The sequence below is a fragment of the Pongo abelii genome, chromosome 19, assembly GCF_028885655.2.
Source record: "Pongo abelii isolate AG06213 chromosome 19, NHGRI_mPonAbe1-v2.0_pri, whole genome shotgun sequence".
NCBI classification, from domain to species: Eukaryota; Metazoa; Chordata; class Mammalia; order Primates; family Hominidae; genus Pongo; species Pongo abelii.
Window position 1 is genome coordinate 89,475,004 of NC_072004.2, and position 18,438 is coordinate 89,493,441.

The window sequence follows — 18,438 nt, forward strand, 5'->3', positions numbered from 1 at the left end:
CCTTTAACTTAATTATATCTGCTATGACTCTTAAAAAAGTGAGTCCACATTCACAGGTTCTTCAGGTTAGAATATGGACATATCTTTTGGGGGAACACAATTCCACCCACTATATGGTCCTTTTGCCCCTGTCTTCCCCAGTCCCTGGCAATCACTAATCTATATAGATTTGTCTATTCTGGACACCTTATATGAATGGAACCATACAATATGCTGTCCTTTGTGATTGGTTTTTTTCACTTAGCACAATGTTCTCAAGGTTCATCCATGTTCTAGTATGTATCAGTATTTCATCTCTTTCAATTATTGAATAATATGGATATACAACATCATATTTATCTATTCATCAGTTGATAGACATATGGTTTTTTTTTTAGGCTATTCTGAATAACGTTGCTGTGAAAATTCATGTACAACCCCTAAGCTTTTTTTTTTTTTTTTTTTTTTTTTTTTTGAGACGGAGTCTTGCTGTCTCCCAGGCTGGAATGCAGTGGCGTGATCTCGGCTCACTGCAAGCTCCGCCTCCTGGGTTCACGCCATTCTCCTGCCTCAGCCTCCCGAGTAGCTGGGACTACAGGTGCCTGCCACCATGCCCGGCTAATTTTTTGTATTTTTATTAGAGACAGCGGGGTTTCACCGTGTTAGCCAGGATGGTCTCAATCTCCTGACCTCGTGATCTGCCCGCCTCAGCCTCCCAAAGTGCTGAGATTACAGGCGTGAACCCCTAACCACTTTTGCCATTAGCGAAATAGTGAGAATTTCATATTTGTCTTCCCCAAATCCCAGGGTTAGGATGAGTATGGCAGGCAGCTTCTAGAATGGCTCTGAGTGTTCTCCCATCTCCTGGTATTCACGCTCTTGTGTAATCCTCTTGCCTTGAGCATGGGATGGACCTAGCGACTTATTTCTAAGAAACAGAATATGGCAAAAGTGATGGGATGTCACTACCAAGATTAGGCTGTAAAACACTGTGACTTCTGGCTTGCTCTCAGTCTCTTGCCTGCTCACTTACTTTCTCTATTGAATCAACCTGCTATGTTGTAATCTTTTCTATGGAGAAGCTCATGTAGTAAAGAACTAAGGACAGCCTCTGGCCAACAGCCCTCTAGGGACTGGGGCTTGCCAGCAACCACATGAGTGAGCATGAAAGTGAATCCTTCCCCAACCAGGACTTCAGATTAGACTGAATCCCTAGCTGACAGCTTGATTACAGCCTGGAGAGACACCCTGAGCCAGAGCACCCAGCAAAGATCACCAGGAATCTTGACCCTTAGATTGTGACAGGATATTGTATGTGTGTTGGTTTAAGCTACTCCATTTTAGGCTAATTTTTATGCAGTCTTAGATAAAGTGAAGATAGAAGAAAAGATACTCTTGGGAGATCCTGAGCTGCTGGGATGGTGGGTCAGGGATGAGCTTATTGGGAATAACACTTAGCCCAGATGAGCCGATGTTGAAAAGTCTTGGCTGCAGACATCCCAACACCAAAGTCTATTAAATGATTTGATTTTCTTCTTTGGGATGGAGGAGAAGTGCTGAGATAACCAGAGTGGAAAAATCAGATGTGATATGCCATCTTCCTCTCTCTGAAGCTACAGAGCCCTGAAGGCACGGAAGGCACAGAAGTTGAAGAAAGGAGCAGTGGTTAGCTCCAAATTTGCTCAAAAGCACTACAAAGAGTAGAGTTGGGTCAAGGAATTAGAAATCTGGGCTTCCAGGACAGTGCTTTTCCTAGTGCACTAGATTTCCTAAAGGGCAAAGAAAGCACATTATCTGATCCAGAAAAGACTGCTTAGGTGGCTGAAAGGGTGAATACCTGAGCACAAGAAAATATCAAGGCTTAATGAAACTATCAAAGTGTTAAAATTTTATTACAAAAATGGCTCTGACCATATCACTCATCCTACATGGTCTTCTCACAATGTGACTCTTCCACTTCCCCTATCAAAAAGGAAAGTCAACATCTTCCCTAGAACCTAATCAGACCTTAGTGACTCCTTCAGCAAAGTATGGCAGGAATGATGCTATGTGACTTCCAAAGCTAGGTCATAACAGGTGACAGAGTTTCCACTTGCCTCTCTCTTGCGATGCTTATTCTTGGAACCCAGCTGCCATGTTATGAGGAAGCCCAGGCCACATGGAGAAGCCATGTGTAGGTGTCCTGTCAGACAGCTCCAGCCAAGGTCCCAGCCAATAGCCAACATTAACTACCAGACATGAGAGTGAGGAAGTCTTTCAGATGACTCCAGCCACCAGCGGAATAAAACCACATGAGAGAACCCAAGTGATAACTGACTGGCTAAGACCAGTTAACCTCAAAAATCATGAGGAATAGTAATAATTAATGATAGTTGTATTAGTCTGTTCTTGCCCTGCCACAAAGAACTACTTGAGACTGGGTAATTTATAAACAAAAGAGGTTTACTTGGCTCATGGTTCTGCAGGCTGTGCAGGAAGCATGACTGGGGAGGCCTCAGAAAACTTACAGTCATAGTGGAAGATGAAGAGGAAGAAGGCATGTCTTACATGGCTGGAGCAGAAGAGAGAGAAGAGGGGGGTGCTACACATGTTTAAACAACCAGATCTCCTGAGAACTCACTATCACAAGACAGCAAGGGCTAAGTCTGCCCTCATGATCCAGTCACCTCCCACCAGGCCTCTCCTTCAACACTGGGGATTGCAATTCAACATGAGATTTGGGTGGGGACAAAAATCCAAAGCATATCAACAGTTGTTTCATACCACTACATTTGAGTTGGTTTGTTACATACCTACAGGCAACCCAAACCAAGCAATAATGCTATAATCATGAAGATGATATATAGATAGATAAACTGATAGATGGATTGACGGATCAATGGGTGGATGGATGGATGGATGGATGGATAGATGGATGGATGGATGGATGAGGAGATGGATAGGGTAACAGAGAGACATCAAATGAGCACTTACTATGTGTTCATAGTAATAATCATTGACACTAGACCAAGGGATTTATTGACATTATCTCTTTTTTAATTCTCACAACGATCTTATGAAGCTGGTATTCTTATTCCCATTTATAGAAACAGTAACTTAGATTTAGAGAGTTTCAATAATGTTCCTGAGGTTACACAGCTAGCAGGGAGTAGGTTCTCCTGACCCCAAAGTCCATGATCATGACATGTCTGGTGTGGAGCACAGGTAAGAGTGTGAAACTGAGGGTGAAAGTAATAGAAATTCTAGGCCCAATTAACTCAGGCAGACCTTAACTACTCATGACACCAGCCTGACCTCTTTTCTGGATACCTCACTTCAAGATTTTGTCTGGAGTACATGTTGCCCTTTATTCTCCTGCTCAGGACTACAGAAAAGCCTATTTTTTGACATAAGAACAAGGAACCTAAGAGAGAAGCCTCCCTCCTGTGCTGTCTTTTGTTCTGGAAAGGCAATGACCAAAATGGGAAGAGCTGTTTTGCTGGTATTGTTGTTGTCATGATGGTGATGGTGATGGTGATGGTGGAGGCGGTGGTGGTGGTGGAGGTGATGGTGATGATGGTGGTGGTGGTGGTAGAGGTGATGGTGATGGTGGTGGTGGTGGTGATGGTGGACGTGGCCATGATGATAGTGAATGGTAGTGAGTGGTGGTGGAAGTAGCAGTAGTGATAGTAATGATGGTGATAATGGTGATGGTGGTGATCATAGTGATGGTGGTGGTGGTGATGTAGTGGTGATGGCTATGGTGGTGATGATGGTGGTGTAGCAGTGGTGGTGGTAGTGGTGATGGTGGTAATAGTGGTGGCGGTGGTGGATATGGTAGTGATGATGGTGGTGATGATAATGGTGGTAGTGGTGATGGTGGTTTAATAGTGGTGGCGGTGGTGGATATGGTAGTGATGATGGTGGTGATAATGGTGGTAGTGGTGATGGTGATAGTGGTGATGGTAGTGATGGTGGTGATGGTAGTGATGTTGGTGGTGGTAATAATGATGGTGATGGTAATGATTTTAGTCATGTTGATGTTGATGGTAACGGTGGTGATATTAGTAATGGTGGTAGTGCTGGTGGTAATAGTAGTGATGGAGGTAGTGGTGGTGATGATAGTGCTGGTGGTGGTGATGATGGTAGCTGTGGCAATAATGGTGGTGGCAATGATGGTGATAGTAGTAATGGTGGTGATGATTGTGGTGGTGATGGCGGTAGTGGTGTTAGTAGTGATGATGGAGGCCAACAGTGGTGGTGACTGTAGATGTGGTCATGGTGCTGGGGGCGGTGGTGACAGCAGTGCTGGGGGCGGTGGTGATAGCGGTGCTGGGAGCAGTGGTGATAGCGGTGCTGGTGGTGGTGGTAATAGCGGTGCTGGAAGTGGTGGTAATGATGATGGTGGTGGTGGAAGGCATGGTAGTGTTGATAGTGGTGTTAGTGACGATGGCGGTGGTGTTAGTCAAAATCCATGGACCCTCTCTGCAGAAAAGGGAGGCCTCTGGCCAGGATCATGCCAAATCCTCTCCTCTAAAGTCCAACAAAAGAAGATGGGCATGGTACGTGGCATCCATAGAATAGAGCTGGTTATATAAGGCCCTTCCAAACTCTTCCAGCAGCCAAGAGCCTCAGAGCTATTGACACTTGCCTTCTCTCCTATGTTTCTTCTAAATCTGTTCACTGTGGCTCAAGAGCTATTACTGATCCTAAGTTAAAAACCCAATGCAAATGGAGGGTCCTTGTAAGTTTAACACATCACTCCCAAGGCTCAGCACAGTGCCTGGCCTATAACAGGTCCTTGATACACATTTATGAACAAACCAACCCTTCAGCAAGCTATAGTTTTACTGAGGACCAGAAATATCCACAGTTGGGATTCAAAAGTATTTCCTGAAGCTCTCAGGGAGGGGTATCCTAATCTAGGAGTTGGGAAACCTGGACCTCCCTTAAGACAAAAATGGCTTCAGAGTCCTTCTAACCATAGACATTGTGCCATAATCACATTATTCAAGGATGCATAAATTGGCTTCTGACTAAGCCTTTTGTGTGGCCTGGAAGAAAACATATTTTTTGAGAACTCACTACCGTAAAAAGTAATAGTTAATGTTTCTGATGGCTTCTGATGTGCCATTTAAAAACTACACAAATTTACTTATTTGAACTCACAGCAACTCTATCATGTGTGGGTTATCACTATCATCATCAATCATCATCATCATTTTATGGAAGAACTGTAGACAAGACACACGAAGAACAAGCAAGCTGCCCACAGTGTCACAGTATCACAGCTAGCCAAGCCAGAGCTGGAGAAATCCCAGGCAGTCTAGGCTGCTAACCACAGTTCCACCTGGCCCCTTGCCTTCCGATGTTTCCTATGAGCCTGGCCCTGCACTCTGCATCTTTCTATGAGTTGTTGCATTCCATAATGGCTTCAGTTCTATGTAATAGATGTGATATCGGGGTCTTGGGAGGAAACAGTTGGCCTACTTAGAGGTGTGATGGAAGAGAGTCTGATACGGTTTGGCTATGTCCTCACCCAAATCTCATCTTGAATCATAGCTCCCATAATTCCCACATGTTGTGAGAGGGACCCAGTGGGAGATAATTGATTCATGGGGGCAGTTTCCCCCCTACTATTCTCATAGTAGTGAATTAGCAAATGAGTCTCACGGGATCTGATGGTTTTATAAGGGGCTTCTGCTTTCACATGACTCTCATTCTTTCTTGTCTGACGCCATGTAAGACATGCCTTTCACCTTCCACCATGACTGTGAGGCCTCCCCAGCCATGTGGAACTGTGAGTCCATTAAGCCTCTTTCCTTTACAGATTACCCAGTCTCAAGTATGTCTTTATCAGCAGCATGAAAATGGACTAACTGGACTCTGTATTAACAGAGTCCTAATGAAAGAACCATTGACAATGCTGAAACAGACTACGGGGATCCAAGGAATGTGGGTGTCACACCCAGCGCCCAGCCAGAGAGGGAAGCCAGTATGCCCCTAGGACTGACTGGGTAAAGGAAGAGCTTGGAGACAGAGGGGACTATAGGGGAAGGCCCTGACAGCTACTGCCAAGCCACTGCCTGGCCTGGAAGGAGCCAGGACCCAATGTCATCACTTCTCATCATACCCTCTGAGCTCTGCTACTGCCACATTGGTGCAAGCCAGAGCTAAGGTCCTCAGAGGCCAGCCTCCCAGTCAGAGCAGGTGGAGGAGGAGGGAGGGTGGTCTGCAAAGTAAATGGACACCTTCCAGCACAGCCGAGGCTAAGAAGTTGAGACTAAGACAGTTTACGCAACTTGCCCAAGGACACAAGCTTGGAGGTGAGAAAGCCAGGTGGACTTCGGAATTCTTCCCACAGCTGCCTCTGTGGCCTGAGTCACACAGTGAGGAAGGCTTTTGTGTGTGTATATTGGTGTAAATGATCATCAGCCAGGCTGCCAGCAGCCTCCGCAGTGTTCTTATAATGGGATTTTAATTCGCTCCCCCCCATCGTCCTGCTGAGCTGGGAAGCGCTCCTGTTTGTCTACTTCTTGTTAGGCTGCTGCTTCAAAGCAGAAATAGGAGGCAGTCCCTCTGGTCCACTTGCCTTTCACACTCTTTGGGCCAAACCCCTTTCCTCATGTCCCCCAGCAGTTTCCACAAACGCTGCCATCCCGCCTGTAACCAGAGAGGAGAAGATATACAGAGTGCATCTTTGGAAAGAGGAGAGGAGCTGACCACAGTCCCGGGACACTGACCGGCAGCCTGGCAAGAATAGAAAGTGGCTGTCTACCCTGAGCCGGGCTTTGGAGTCTAACAGAACCTGGTTCCCAGTCTTCCCCATATTGGGAAGCACCACCACGGTCACTCAACTGTTCAGGACAGAAGCTCGTGTGCTCACTCTTGACGCCTGTTTTTCTCACCCCTACATCCAATCGTCAGCAAGTCCTTTACAGAGAAGCAATCCCACCAGTCTGTGTCCATTCTTCTGACAGGCTGGGGTTGACTTCCGCTTCTTTGGACACTCTATTATAAGTGGAATTCCTTTTATAATGGATGTGCTCCTGCAAATTTGGGCTTAAACTGCATTTTTGTAAATTGAGCCCCAGCACGCCACTGGCTTACCCAAGCTCTCACTGAGGTTGGCTCCCCAGGTAATCCTAACACTTTAACCCTATCTCTACCACTGGAAGACTCTAGAATTTTCCAAAAGGCATTTTGTACTGACCCACTCATGTTCCTGGTCACGGGTTGTTCCATGGGTTTTAACTACTGTTCCACTTATTGAGCTCCTAGGAGCAGTTCCTGGGGCTGCCCTGTAGGCAGCTTCCGTTGGTGCTGATGGGGATGACTGTGCTGGCCGCACTCCATTTAACTCCCCCATCGCCCCCTGCCCCCATCGCCCTGCCAAAGCCATGCTCTCTTCTCCCCTCTGCTCTGTGCCTTGGAAGGGTGACTTCTCCAGGCTGTGTCAGCTGGGCCCTTTTGTCTCCTGCCTTCTAATTGGGTTTGGCCTATCAGAGGCACTGGCAGGAGAGCGAGGGCAGGAGAAGGGAGCGATGGGGGTACTGATTCCACTCTCTCCCTCCCTCCCTGCTGCTGTTCTGAGAGCAGCTATTTCTACCAGGGCCATGGTTCCTGTTGGGTGGCTCCCTCTCCACGGCTCCAGGCTCTGATAGCTCCACTTATTTTCCTTGTCCCTTTGGACCTAAAGGTGGCAAAGGCTCCCCACTCTTGCTGGCCCCTGGATCCTACACCAGGGGAGCCGGTTTCCTTAACTCTTCTCACAAATCTATAAATGGCCTCTTTATTAAACTGCCTTTGCTGGAACCCCTCAAGGATACCATCTGCTTCCCGCCAGGACCCTGCCTGGCACAATGACAGTCATGACGATGATGTTGCCATGCTCTGAAGCTCAAAAGCCTGACTCCCAGCCCCCACCCAAGGCCCTGGGTAACTCACTTTTAGCCCCAGGGTAAGTTGGGAGGAAGACTAGATGCCTCCGAGGAGTCCAAAAATGCCAAGGTGGGGCAGGCACCCCGAGGGCAGGGCTTCTCAGCCTCAGCACGACTGGTATTCCGGGCCAGATCGTTCTTTGTTGTTGGGGTGGCCGGGGCTGTCTTGTACACTGTAGGATATTTAGCAGCATCTGTGGCCTCTACCCAGTTGATGCCAGAAACACCCCTTCCCAGTCACGATCACCTCCAGACACTGCCAAGCATCTCCTGGTGGGGAGAGTACCCCCTGGTTGAAAACCCTGACCTCCAAAATAGTGGGGCATGAGCTGAGGGCTAGCTGGGCTGGTTTGCTTCTTAGGAGAGGAGAAGCACAGAGCAAGCATGGGGAGAAACCCAAGAATGGGGTCCTCGGCCAGGGAGAGATTCCATCGCGGGTCCTCCCTGTGCCTTTCTAGCCTCAGCAACTGGGCGGGGCCAAGGCTTGGCGAAACTCACTGGTCACCCTCAGCTCGATGCCCTGCTTGGCCCTGCTGCCTGAGCACAGGGGTCCAAAAGACACCACTTGGCTCTCTCCTGGCCCTCCCACCACTCGCCCACACTCTCCCCCTCTCTCCTTACCCGCCTCAAAATGATTTTGGGAGGCAGCTGGCAGCAGGGGAGTACAGCTGCCGCTAAGTTATCCAAACGATTTATCTTAAGATTCATGCAGAATTCATTGTGTGGGGACCAGGGTGGGTTGTGCTTTAATATTCATGCAGATTTGGAAGAAATGTTAATCACGGGTTTAGGTAATTTGCACTTTTGCTTAATTCTCCTCCTCCTAGGCTCGGTTGGCTGCCCTGCTAGCCCCCTCACTCCTCTGCTCCTGGCTCCTGCGCCCTGGAGTTCTTCCAGCCCACCGTGCAGCTGGGGTGGACTCAGAGGTTGGAGGGAGGGTGCTGACCTGCTGTTCCCCTGGTCGGGCTGGCCCCACAGCACCTCGGGGTAGGGAGCGGGAGACGGGGTGGGCAGCGGCGGGAAGAGCTGCAGGAGCCTCTGGGACATCTTGACGGGAAATAGATAACCTGCTATAGCAACCAGATATGTGCAAATTAGCATTGATTATTCTCAAATTAACAGCTTGGGCATTTCAAACCCAAAACAAGGCCTCAGCTCTGCTCTGATCTTGCCCGCCCTCCCTCCCAGCTCCCAGCCCGGACTGTGACCCCCTCCCCACAATGACAACCATCTGGGCCTGATCAGGGTGACAGGCAGGCTTCCTGGGGGAGGGGACCTGGGGGGTTTCCACCAGATCTCATCGCCTTCTTGCCCCTCACTTGGACCTGGGGCCTGAGCACAGGGGCCCAAAACAACTGGCACCTTCTGGCTGCTCCCTCCCAGCCCTCGCACCCCTCACCCGTGCTCTCCTCCTCTCCCCTTACCACCTCCAAATGATTTTGGGAGGCAGCTGGAGGCAGGAGAGGAAGAGATTCTTCTGAAAATTTTCCCTGGTTCCGACTGCCCAGTATAGCCAACTCTACCTCCTCAGCCCTAGTTTGGGGGTCCAAACCCCTGGAAATCAGGGGTTTTGCACCAGGGGGAGCTTTGCCCCCCGCCCCCGGAGATGTTTGGCAATGTCTGAAGATGATTGTGACCGGGAAGTGTTGCTCTGGCATCAAGTGGATGGAGGCCATGGATGCCGCTAAGTAGCCTACAATGTGCAGGACAGCCCTGGCCACCCCAACAACAAAGAATGATCCAGCCCAAAATACCGAAAGTGCTGCAGCTGAGAAGCCCTGCCCTCGGGGTGCCTGCCCCACCTTGGCATCCTTGCTTTTCCTCAGAGGCACCTAGTCATCTTCCCAACTCACCCAGGGGCTAGAAGTGTTACCCAGGGCCCTGGGTATGAACCCCACATACATGGAGAAGGGGGCTTAGGACTCAAAGCCACGCCCCATGAGCATGTGTCTCACTCTCTTCCAAGTGAGGCGGAGACAGCTGGAGGGGCCCAGGAGCCATAGCAGAAGCAAGCTGGGGAAGCCCTGAGTGCCCCAGGCAGAGGATCCAGCGCTCAGAAGGGTCTGCTCTCTACACTCCCCTCTCCATTTCAAGATAAGAAAAGTCGAGTCCAGAGAAGCAAAGCCACTAGTCCAGGGTTACACAGCTCATTAGTGGCAGAGAGAGCTCTGAGTTCAAGTTTGCCTGAGGCCCAATCAGATGGCTGCAGCATCAGGGTCCAAGCAAAAAACAGGTACCACTCTGAGTGTCTAAAAGGGGGAGATTCATGCAGGGACTTGTTTGCACAGGTGAAGGAAGAACTGAGAAGGGGATAGGGAGGCAATTTGGGAATTAGCAACAGTAGGAAGCAAACTGAGGAGAAGGCATCAGTGGACCCCACAGCCAGGTCCATCGTGGAAGCTGGTGGATCTATCTAAAGAGAGCAGAAGCAATGATGAAATCTAGCAATGCTGGAAAGGAGGAGGAAAAATACTCTAGCTTCTCCCTCCTGCTTGCTCCCATCTCCCACTGGGACTTAATGCCCAAACCAGTCAGGAGCCAGCTGCCAGGTCAGCCCCTCAAGGTGCTAAGCAGAGCAGGAGGAGCATGGAAAACGGGCCTGAGAACCAGCAGGCAACTGACCAGCACAAGAACTTCCAAACCAAATGTTGTTCCCCTCTCTCCCTCAGGCCTTGCCGGGGACTTGTGAAGAGGAGGGTGAAGACGACGACCCAGGAGGAGAGGCACCACAGGCCTGTCCCATGCACTGGAATCAGTGGAGATAGCGCAGCTGAGTTGAATAAAAAGGGAGCTAGGGGCTGGGGGTGTTGAGAGTTGGCTCTCTCCCCTCCAGGCCCATTCTCCCGCCCCTGCTGGGATCTGGTAGGCTTCCAACTACAGCAGCCGGTGTTACCTGCCACTGCCTGACAGCTTTCCCCCCACCACGCAGCTGCTTCTATCTTGGCCCAGAATAATAATCAGGGAGCCACAGACACACACAAAGTGTGGCAGCAGCCCAGATGGCCGCCCTTTCCCCTACCACTCCCTTGCTATGAAGACTGGGTGTCCAAATCCCTAACGCCCACCCCCACTAGACACACTTATATGCATGCACGGGCACAACATACCAAGGTGTCCCAGAATTCAAGTTCCCTGGGAAGGCTCTCAGACCAGACCATGTCAAAATGCAACAGACTATCTATTAAAGCAGGGAGTCAATGAGATGCTCATTGAAGGGCACTTAGAAAGTCTCAGCCCCTTCCTTATCTAGTGGAGGAGAACTCATAGCAGCATAGCCGACCTTTTCCAAGAGGGAACCCCTTGAAAGCTACAGGTGTATGGCAAGGATGCCACCACCTGTTGCAGGTAAAGGGTATAAACTGTGACATGCCCTGAGAGCCCCGGGATTCAGAGGTCACTTGAATAGATGGTCCAAAGGTCGCCCAGGATAGCTGGCCCAAAGCAACGCCTTAACACCATACCTGGCACATGGTGGGCATTTAGGAAAGCACTTTTGTCTGCTTAAATTGCTAGCCCTTCTTTGGGCTCTTTTGGGAGACCCCTCGTGCACTACATGAGCTTCAAACACGGTGGCCTGAGTGGTCCCTCCTGGTTAGAGTGATCATGTGACATCATGCATGTGATCGTGTGATTGAACTGTTTCGGGGCTGCATTCCCCAGATCAGAGTGATTGGTTCAGAGATGGACATGGAGTTCAAGCCAGCCAAGCAGTCTTGCCTGGGGCAAATCTATTGACTCTGTTGGAAAAATGAGACTTTGGCAGATTCACAGATGGTAACAAATGTACCACTAGGTGCCTGCATAGATAGGAGGGGAGGCTCTGAGTATGAGGGGGCAGGGGGTATACAAGACCCCTGTATTTTCCACTCAATTGTGCTGTGAACCTAAAACTCTCTAAGAAATAAAGTCTATTGAAAGCAAAAAGGTTAAGGTCTTTAAAGCAGGGGGGAAAAAAAAACAAATAGGTGCTAATATAGAAAAGAAAGAAATACAGGTTGTATGCGGTAGCTCACACCTGTAATCCCAGAACTTTGGGAGGCCAAAGGGGGTGAATAACTTGAGGTCAGGAGTTCAAGACCAGCCTGGCCAACATGGTTAAACCCTGTCTCTATTAAAAATACAAAAATTAGCTGGGCATGGTGACACGTGCCCGTAGTCTCAGCTACTCGGGAGTCTGAGGCAAGAGAACCAGTTGAACCCAGCAGGTGGAGGTTGCAGAGTGGAGATCGCACCACTGCACTCCAGCCTGGGTGACAGAGTGAGACTCTGCCTCAAAAAAAAAAAGAAATAATATCATAATGTTAAAATATTTCTGTGTGTGAGGTAGAGGGGCCAGGAATTGAGCTTTGCAAAATAAGAACTATTTCTATTAAATTATATATTTTCGGGGACATTTAGATACATGAATTACTTAAATAGCTTAGCTTCTACTGAACTTCTTTTGTGTATGGGGTATGAGATGGTATGAAAGGCCATTTGTAACTATCTTTTAAAAAGTCATTTTTATTGAGTCTGAATATCGTAATAATATTTTGCACTGCAGTTGCCAGTGCTGAGAGAATGAGAGCCTGCAGGGCCAGTGGTTATCCTGCCTGTGCTGTGCAGGACTGTGCAGGACCCTGTCATGAGAATGAATCCAAATTGAAGTTCGAGGAGGAGAGAAACAGAAAGTCCTGATGACATTGCTTGAACCCCTGGAAACACTCATGCATAAAGTCAGCAGAACTCTTGGACATTTCAAGATACATGGGCCAATGAATTCCCTAATTCAAGTTGTGTTTGTGTTCCTTGCAATAAAAAAGCCCCAATGAAATAAATAAATGGATAAATGAGCATATAACCCAAGACTTGAAAGACAAGAAAAGAAACTTCAACTCCTGTTCCTGAGATTCAAAGGTAAAGAGATTTATGTGGATAAAGCAATGTAGACCAGCATGGCCATGCACAAAGCTTAGTGGCTGAGAAAAACAATGAGAACTCTTTGCTTTATAAAACTGCCATGTGAAAGGAAGAGTCTAGGCTGGTGACGCAGCTCAATGCAATGGCTTAAAGGTTTGTGCAGAAGAGTAGATTTTACTAGAAGGTAAGGCTGATGTTGGAAGCTCCCCAGATCAAATCATCCTATCACTTGGTTGCACAGTGGGAGCTGTTGGCCAAGCATGGAAATCTGAACTACAGAGGGCTGTGACCTCGATGCCCTTGGGTGGCACTGCTGTACCCTGAGTTGGGATTGAGACCATGAAGCACCTGCCATTAATTAGTCAGTGTCACTCACTGAGTTCTGCAGGCCCAGTCTCCAACAGCGACATCAGGTGGTAGTGGGAAAGTAATGGCAGTGATTGACCAATGAGACTATAGTTGTCAAGTCTCTGTTGGAATAGGGCTGTACCCCTTAGTGCAGAGTAAGTCCCTGAGATTCTCGGACAAATCCAGTGTGAGGGAGGGCACAGGAGGAGATCACGGACATTATGAGTATTCTGGCAAACAACTGGAAAAAAATAAGAGATGTAATATATTTGCCTCCCAAACTGGAAGATCAAGTCATGTTTTCCAAAAGATGTTTAAGGCTAGAAGGTCAAGAGCTTAGAAGTCTGATTCCAGTCTCTCATTAATCCAGTGTGTGACCTTAGGTGTGTCATGTTCACTTTTATTTCTTTATTAACATCCCCTCCCCCCACACTGGAGAAAGAGAATGAGAAGAGCCAGAACTCCCCTTCCAGCGCACCCACAGATGATGCGGACAAAGCTCTCTGAAGGCCTCACCTGCATCAGGCGGCAGTGGCTCCAGGCAAGTATCTCTCCTACTATACAACATCCTCCATACCCTGTGGTTACAGGAAGCTGCCAGGACAGCAGACCTGGAAGAAAGCATCCTCCTGGGGTGAGGAACAATGCACAATGTGGGATTTGTATCGGGGTGGCCCTAGCATTGAGTTTAGGACAACCTCCTGCCAAGCAGCTCTCACCACCCCAATCCCAGTCCCCCAGAGGCCAAAACACAGACCTGACACCCACTTCAGGGCCCCCTGCTCCTCTCCTGTGACACCTACCTCTCCCTGTAGAAAATGCCAAGTAGGGGCCAGGCACAGTGGCTCACACCTATAATCCCAGCACTTTGGGAGGCCGAGGCGGGCGGATCAGGAGGTCAAGAGATCAAGACCATCCTGGCCAACATAGTGAAACCCCGTCTCTACTAAAAATACAAAAATTAGCTGGGTGTCGTGGTGCACATCTGTAATCCCAGCTACTCGGGAGGCTGAGGCAAGAGAATCGCCTCAGGTGGACTTTGCAGTGAGCCGAGATTGTGCCACTGCACTCCAGCCTGGGTGACAGAGCGAGATTCCATCTCAAAAAAAAGAAAAGAAAAGAAAGAAAATGCAAGTAGGACAGGAACACCTGTGGGCCCCAGGATGCTGGACCACAGCATGCAAGCAGGAAGAGAACCCTCACTCCCCGAGCTAGAGGGAATCTCAGCAATGTTATCTAAGTACTTCAGTTCACAGATAAGGAAACTGAGGCCAAGCAGGGGGAGTGAGTCTAGAAAGCCTCCCAAGGGGATCAGCAGCTGGGCTGGCCAAGGCTGGGGCCCAGCTCACCTGTCTCCTAACCCTACACTCTCTTCCAGCATCCCCCTCTTCCCAATACCATATCATCTCAGACAGGGGCTCTAGGTCTCTCAGCACAGCATGGCCAGCTCATGGCCACAGACAAGGATAGTGTAGGGCAGACAGTAGGCCTCTAAGCCCATCCCACCCCGCCCTTCTGCCCAGGGCAGGGAGCTTCTGAGCCCACAGAAATCCCCTGAGCTTCTAAAGGCTGCAGAAGCTGCAGAAGCTCTGTCCGGAAGAGTGCAGACTTAAGGGGGATTTGGGTTGAGCAGGAAGAAAGGGAGTGGAGGGGGCTGAGGCCCAGAGTTGTGCTCTGAGGGGACTGGCTGTGGATGCCAAGAGCACCATATGTCAAAGCTAGATCCGAGCTCAGACATAAGCCCCCTTCCCCTCCTTAGAGAGAAAATACACAAGCTGCTTTCAATGAAGGCTTTAAATGGAACGTGTCCAGGCGTTTCAATATTCTCTTCCCAGAATAGGCCCCTCAATTCCATCTTCTCTGAGCTGGCAACTAAGGAAGGACATCTCTAACTTTGCCTGGAAATTAGAAGTCTGCCCCTTGCTATTTTCTCTGTGAGAGACAGTGCAGTGCAGTGGTCGGGCTGGAGACGCCAGCTTAGATTTGGGGGTGAGGCTCTGCCACTTACTGACTGGGTGAGCTCGGGAAACCACTTTATGTCTGTCTCTGAGCTCCAATTTCTTCACCTATAAAGTAGCAGGATAGCATTGTCTACTATATTTGTTTTTCATTGCTGCTGTAACATGTTGTCGCAAATTTAATGGCTTGAAACAACACAAATTTATGATCTTACAATTCCATAGGTTAGAAGTCCGCCATGGGTCTCATGGGGCTAAAAGCAAAGGGTCAGTGGGGCTGCACTCCTTCTGGAGACTTCAGGGGGAAACCTTTCCCCTGCCTTTTCCAGCTTCTAGAGGCTTCTCGCATTCCTTGGCGCATGGTCCCTTACGCATGTCTGCCAAGCCTGCAGCACAGCATCTGTCTGACCATCCTGTCATCACATCTCCTTCTCTGAACCCTCTCTTCCACTTTAAAGGCACACCCAAGTTACAATAATAATAAACCCTCCAGCCCCAAATCCTGAATTACATCTTCAAAGTCCCTTTTGCCATGTAGGGCTCCAGGGATTAGGATGTGCCTATCTTTTGGGAGAAGGGAATATAATTCTGCCTACCACATCTACCTTTTAGTGTTGCTGAGCGGGTTTAAGTCAAGGATTTAGCACAATGCCTGGTACACAGAAACCACTCAATAAAGGGCAGCTGTATTCATGGACATGGCCTCTTTTTGTGATGTCTTTAAAGGGCAGCTCCGCCTGCCTGTGACACACTGTGCCCCATCCCCTGCACACACATCACACCCAGGCCAGCATGCACGTAGCACCCAGGGCACATATGACAGGCTCGCTGCCTGCTGTCCCTCTGCACACAGCCTGCCTCTGGTGCAGGCTCCAGATGCTGCTGTGCATTTTGCTTATGCTCAGGCATTTGCATCCTCTTGCAGTGCCGCAGATGTTTGCACAGATGTTCATATGCTGACAGACACATGTGCACATACATGATCTGCCACTCAGATCAGCAAAGTGCACACAGACACACACACACACACTTGTCCCATACAGGCATGTCCACATCTCCCCAGACCCCGCTGACAGAGGCCCCTGCTCAGAGAGGGCACTGCCACTTTTTCTGGCCCTGAGCAGATTGAGCTGCCGCCTCCCTGTCCCCTGCAGCCTGCACTCAGCAGCCCCTTCCATGTCTTGTCCTGGGTGTCACCACCTCCCACTCCTGCTCCCAGAGCCCCAGCTCCATTGATTGGCCTTGCAGCTCAGCAGCCGGAGATGTGCCCCAGCTGGAGCAAAACACTTGTAATTTATGGAGTGTCTGATTTTTAATCAGTTTTTTGTTCCTGTGCTGTAATTGTCCTAATTAGATATACATATTTTGATGAAGGTTTTTCCAAAATAAAAATTGTAATCGAATCTTGCTTGACATTCTTTACACCCACTCGCTCAGATCCAAACTTCCACAGCAGCAGGCTCTAGAAATTGTGCATGCAGCTCGGGCATCTCCACACGCCTCCCCTGGACCACTGCAGGAGCTGTCCTGTGGCCCTCACAGGCTGGAAGGCAGGCGCCCACTAGGCAGGGCAGTTTCCTTTGCCCTGGGCCTCCAAGTGCTCCATCAGGGTGGGGCAGCCTTCTCCCTGTGGGTCTGGCCCCTCCAGGGCTTCTGGGCCAAGGCTTACCCCTGGGGGAGGGCTCAGGACTGTCTAACACTGAGGTGCCCTGTCTCTGCCCATGCTTCTGCTCCCTGGGACCCCTTCACCAACCACGGAGAATTGATGCCATCCCACAGGCCTCAAGGGCAAAGGCTGCTTCTGTCATCCCCCACTCTTATAAATAATAATTCCTGCCACTTACGGAGTATCTACCATGTGCCAGACACTGTATTTTATATACATTAGCCCTAATCTGCATAACAATCCTCCGAGGGGATTTTTCAGAGGAAGAAATCAAGACTTGGAGAGGGTAATTCACTCGCTCAAGGTCACATGGCAATAAACGAAAGGATTGCAGTCCTCTTTGCCAGAACACTGAGAGGCAATGGCTGCCTTCCTGGGAAAATCCAGGAGAAGCTGCAGTTCTCCAGCTGCTCCTCTTAGGGGGAGGATCCACAGGGCTGATCTTACCCCTGCACCCCAGCATCAATCTGCAGCTGACCTTGAAAAGCCAATGATGCAAAATTCCTCCTTCTGAGCCTACAGTACAGACCACACATGAGAAGTCTGGTGTCTGTCTACATGAGTCTCTCTAGGACTTGGAAACCAGGGTTCAGGTATCAGTGTGTGACCAAGAAGTCAGCCCTGTGACTGGCTGGGAGGCTGTGGACAAGAGCTGTTTCCTAGGATCTCAGACTCCAAGAAGGGCCCTCGCAGCAAACCTGTCAGGAGATCCAAGCTAAGAACTTTCTGTGCTGGTTCTTAAACTGTTGACTCTTACCTCCAAACCTCCCAGTCATACTCTGTAAACCATGGTTGTGCTTCGCCTGATGCACCCAGTTAGCTCCTGCCAGTAGGGGGCACTCGGGAGACAGGCAAGAAGAGGGAGGAGGACTTGTTCCTTTCCCTCTCTGGTGATGGGTCTTCAATCTGGTGGTGGAGCTGGTTCCATTGTCAGTAGTTGGTCCTAGTTTGCAATGTGCTTGTCCCACACTTCAGAAGGTGCCTTATTGTGCCCTCTGAGAGATCCCAGCAGCAACTGGCACCTGCCCCTTCCCTGAAGAGCTCTGAGTTCCAGCTCCTAGTGGCCTCTCCACCAAGCTTTTAAATTCGAATAATCCCAATCTCTTCCCTTGTTCCCTCGGCCCTAGGGGTGGTGGCTGCTTCTTGCAGTTGCTACCTTTATGATTGCTTCGTAAGTATCACAGAACTTTTGCAGTTCTCCAATACTCCAAGTCCTTCTATTAAATTCTCTCTGTTAAAATAACTGATGTGGTTTCTGATGTTTTACTGCCCTACACCCTGCATGGTGTCCACCTGTAAACTGGAAAAGGTGTGTTGAGAGGTGCCACAGCCACACCTGTGCTGAGGAGTGTGGCCCACTGGCCCACAGAGCTGGAAAAAAAAAAAACCAACAGAGAACTATGCCACCTCTAGTGCTCAATCGGCACACTAGGCTGAACTAATAAAGGAGTAAGTGAATGAATGGGCAAAAGAATTAATAAATACAATAAAAATGATCAACCATGGAGCAGTCTGTTCCAGACCCAGACATGGCACCCCCCTTCTTACAGAGCCCATCACAGGCTAAAATCACCAAGACAATCTGATTTGGTAGTGGTTAAGATGAGAAGTTCGATTGTTCTCTGGGGTAATTTGACACGGAAAGGGGGAGTAGGAGCAACACTGAACA

At 49.2% G+C, this 18,438-nt stretch overlaps 1 long non-coding RNA gene across 1 annotated transcript in view; it reads right to left on the reverse strand.

Moving 5' to 3' along the window:
• LOC129051116 (uncharacterized) overlaps positions 1–18,438 on the reverse strand; it is an 80,044-nt gene that overhangs the window by 39,093 nt on the left and 22,513 nt on the right. The window lies entirely within an intron of this gene.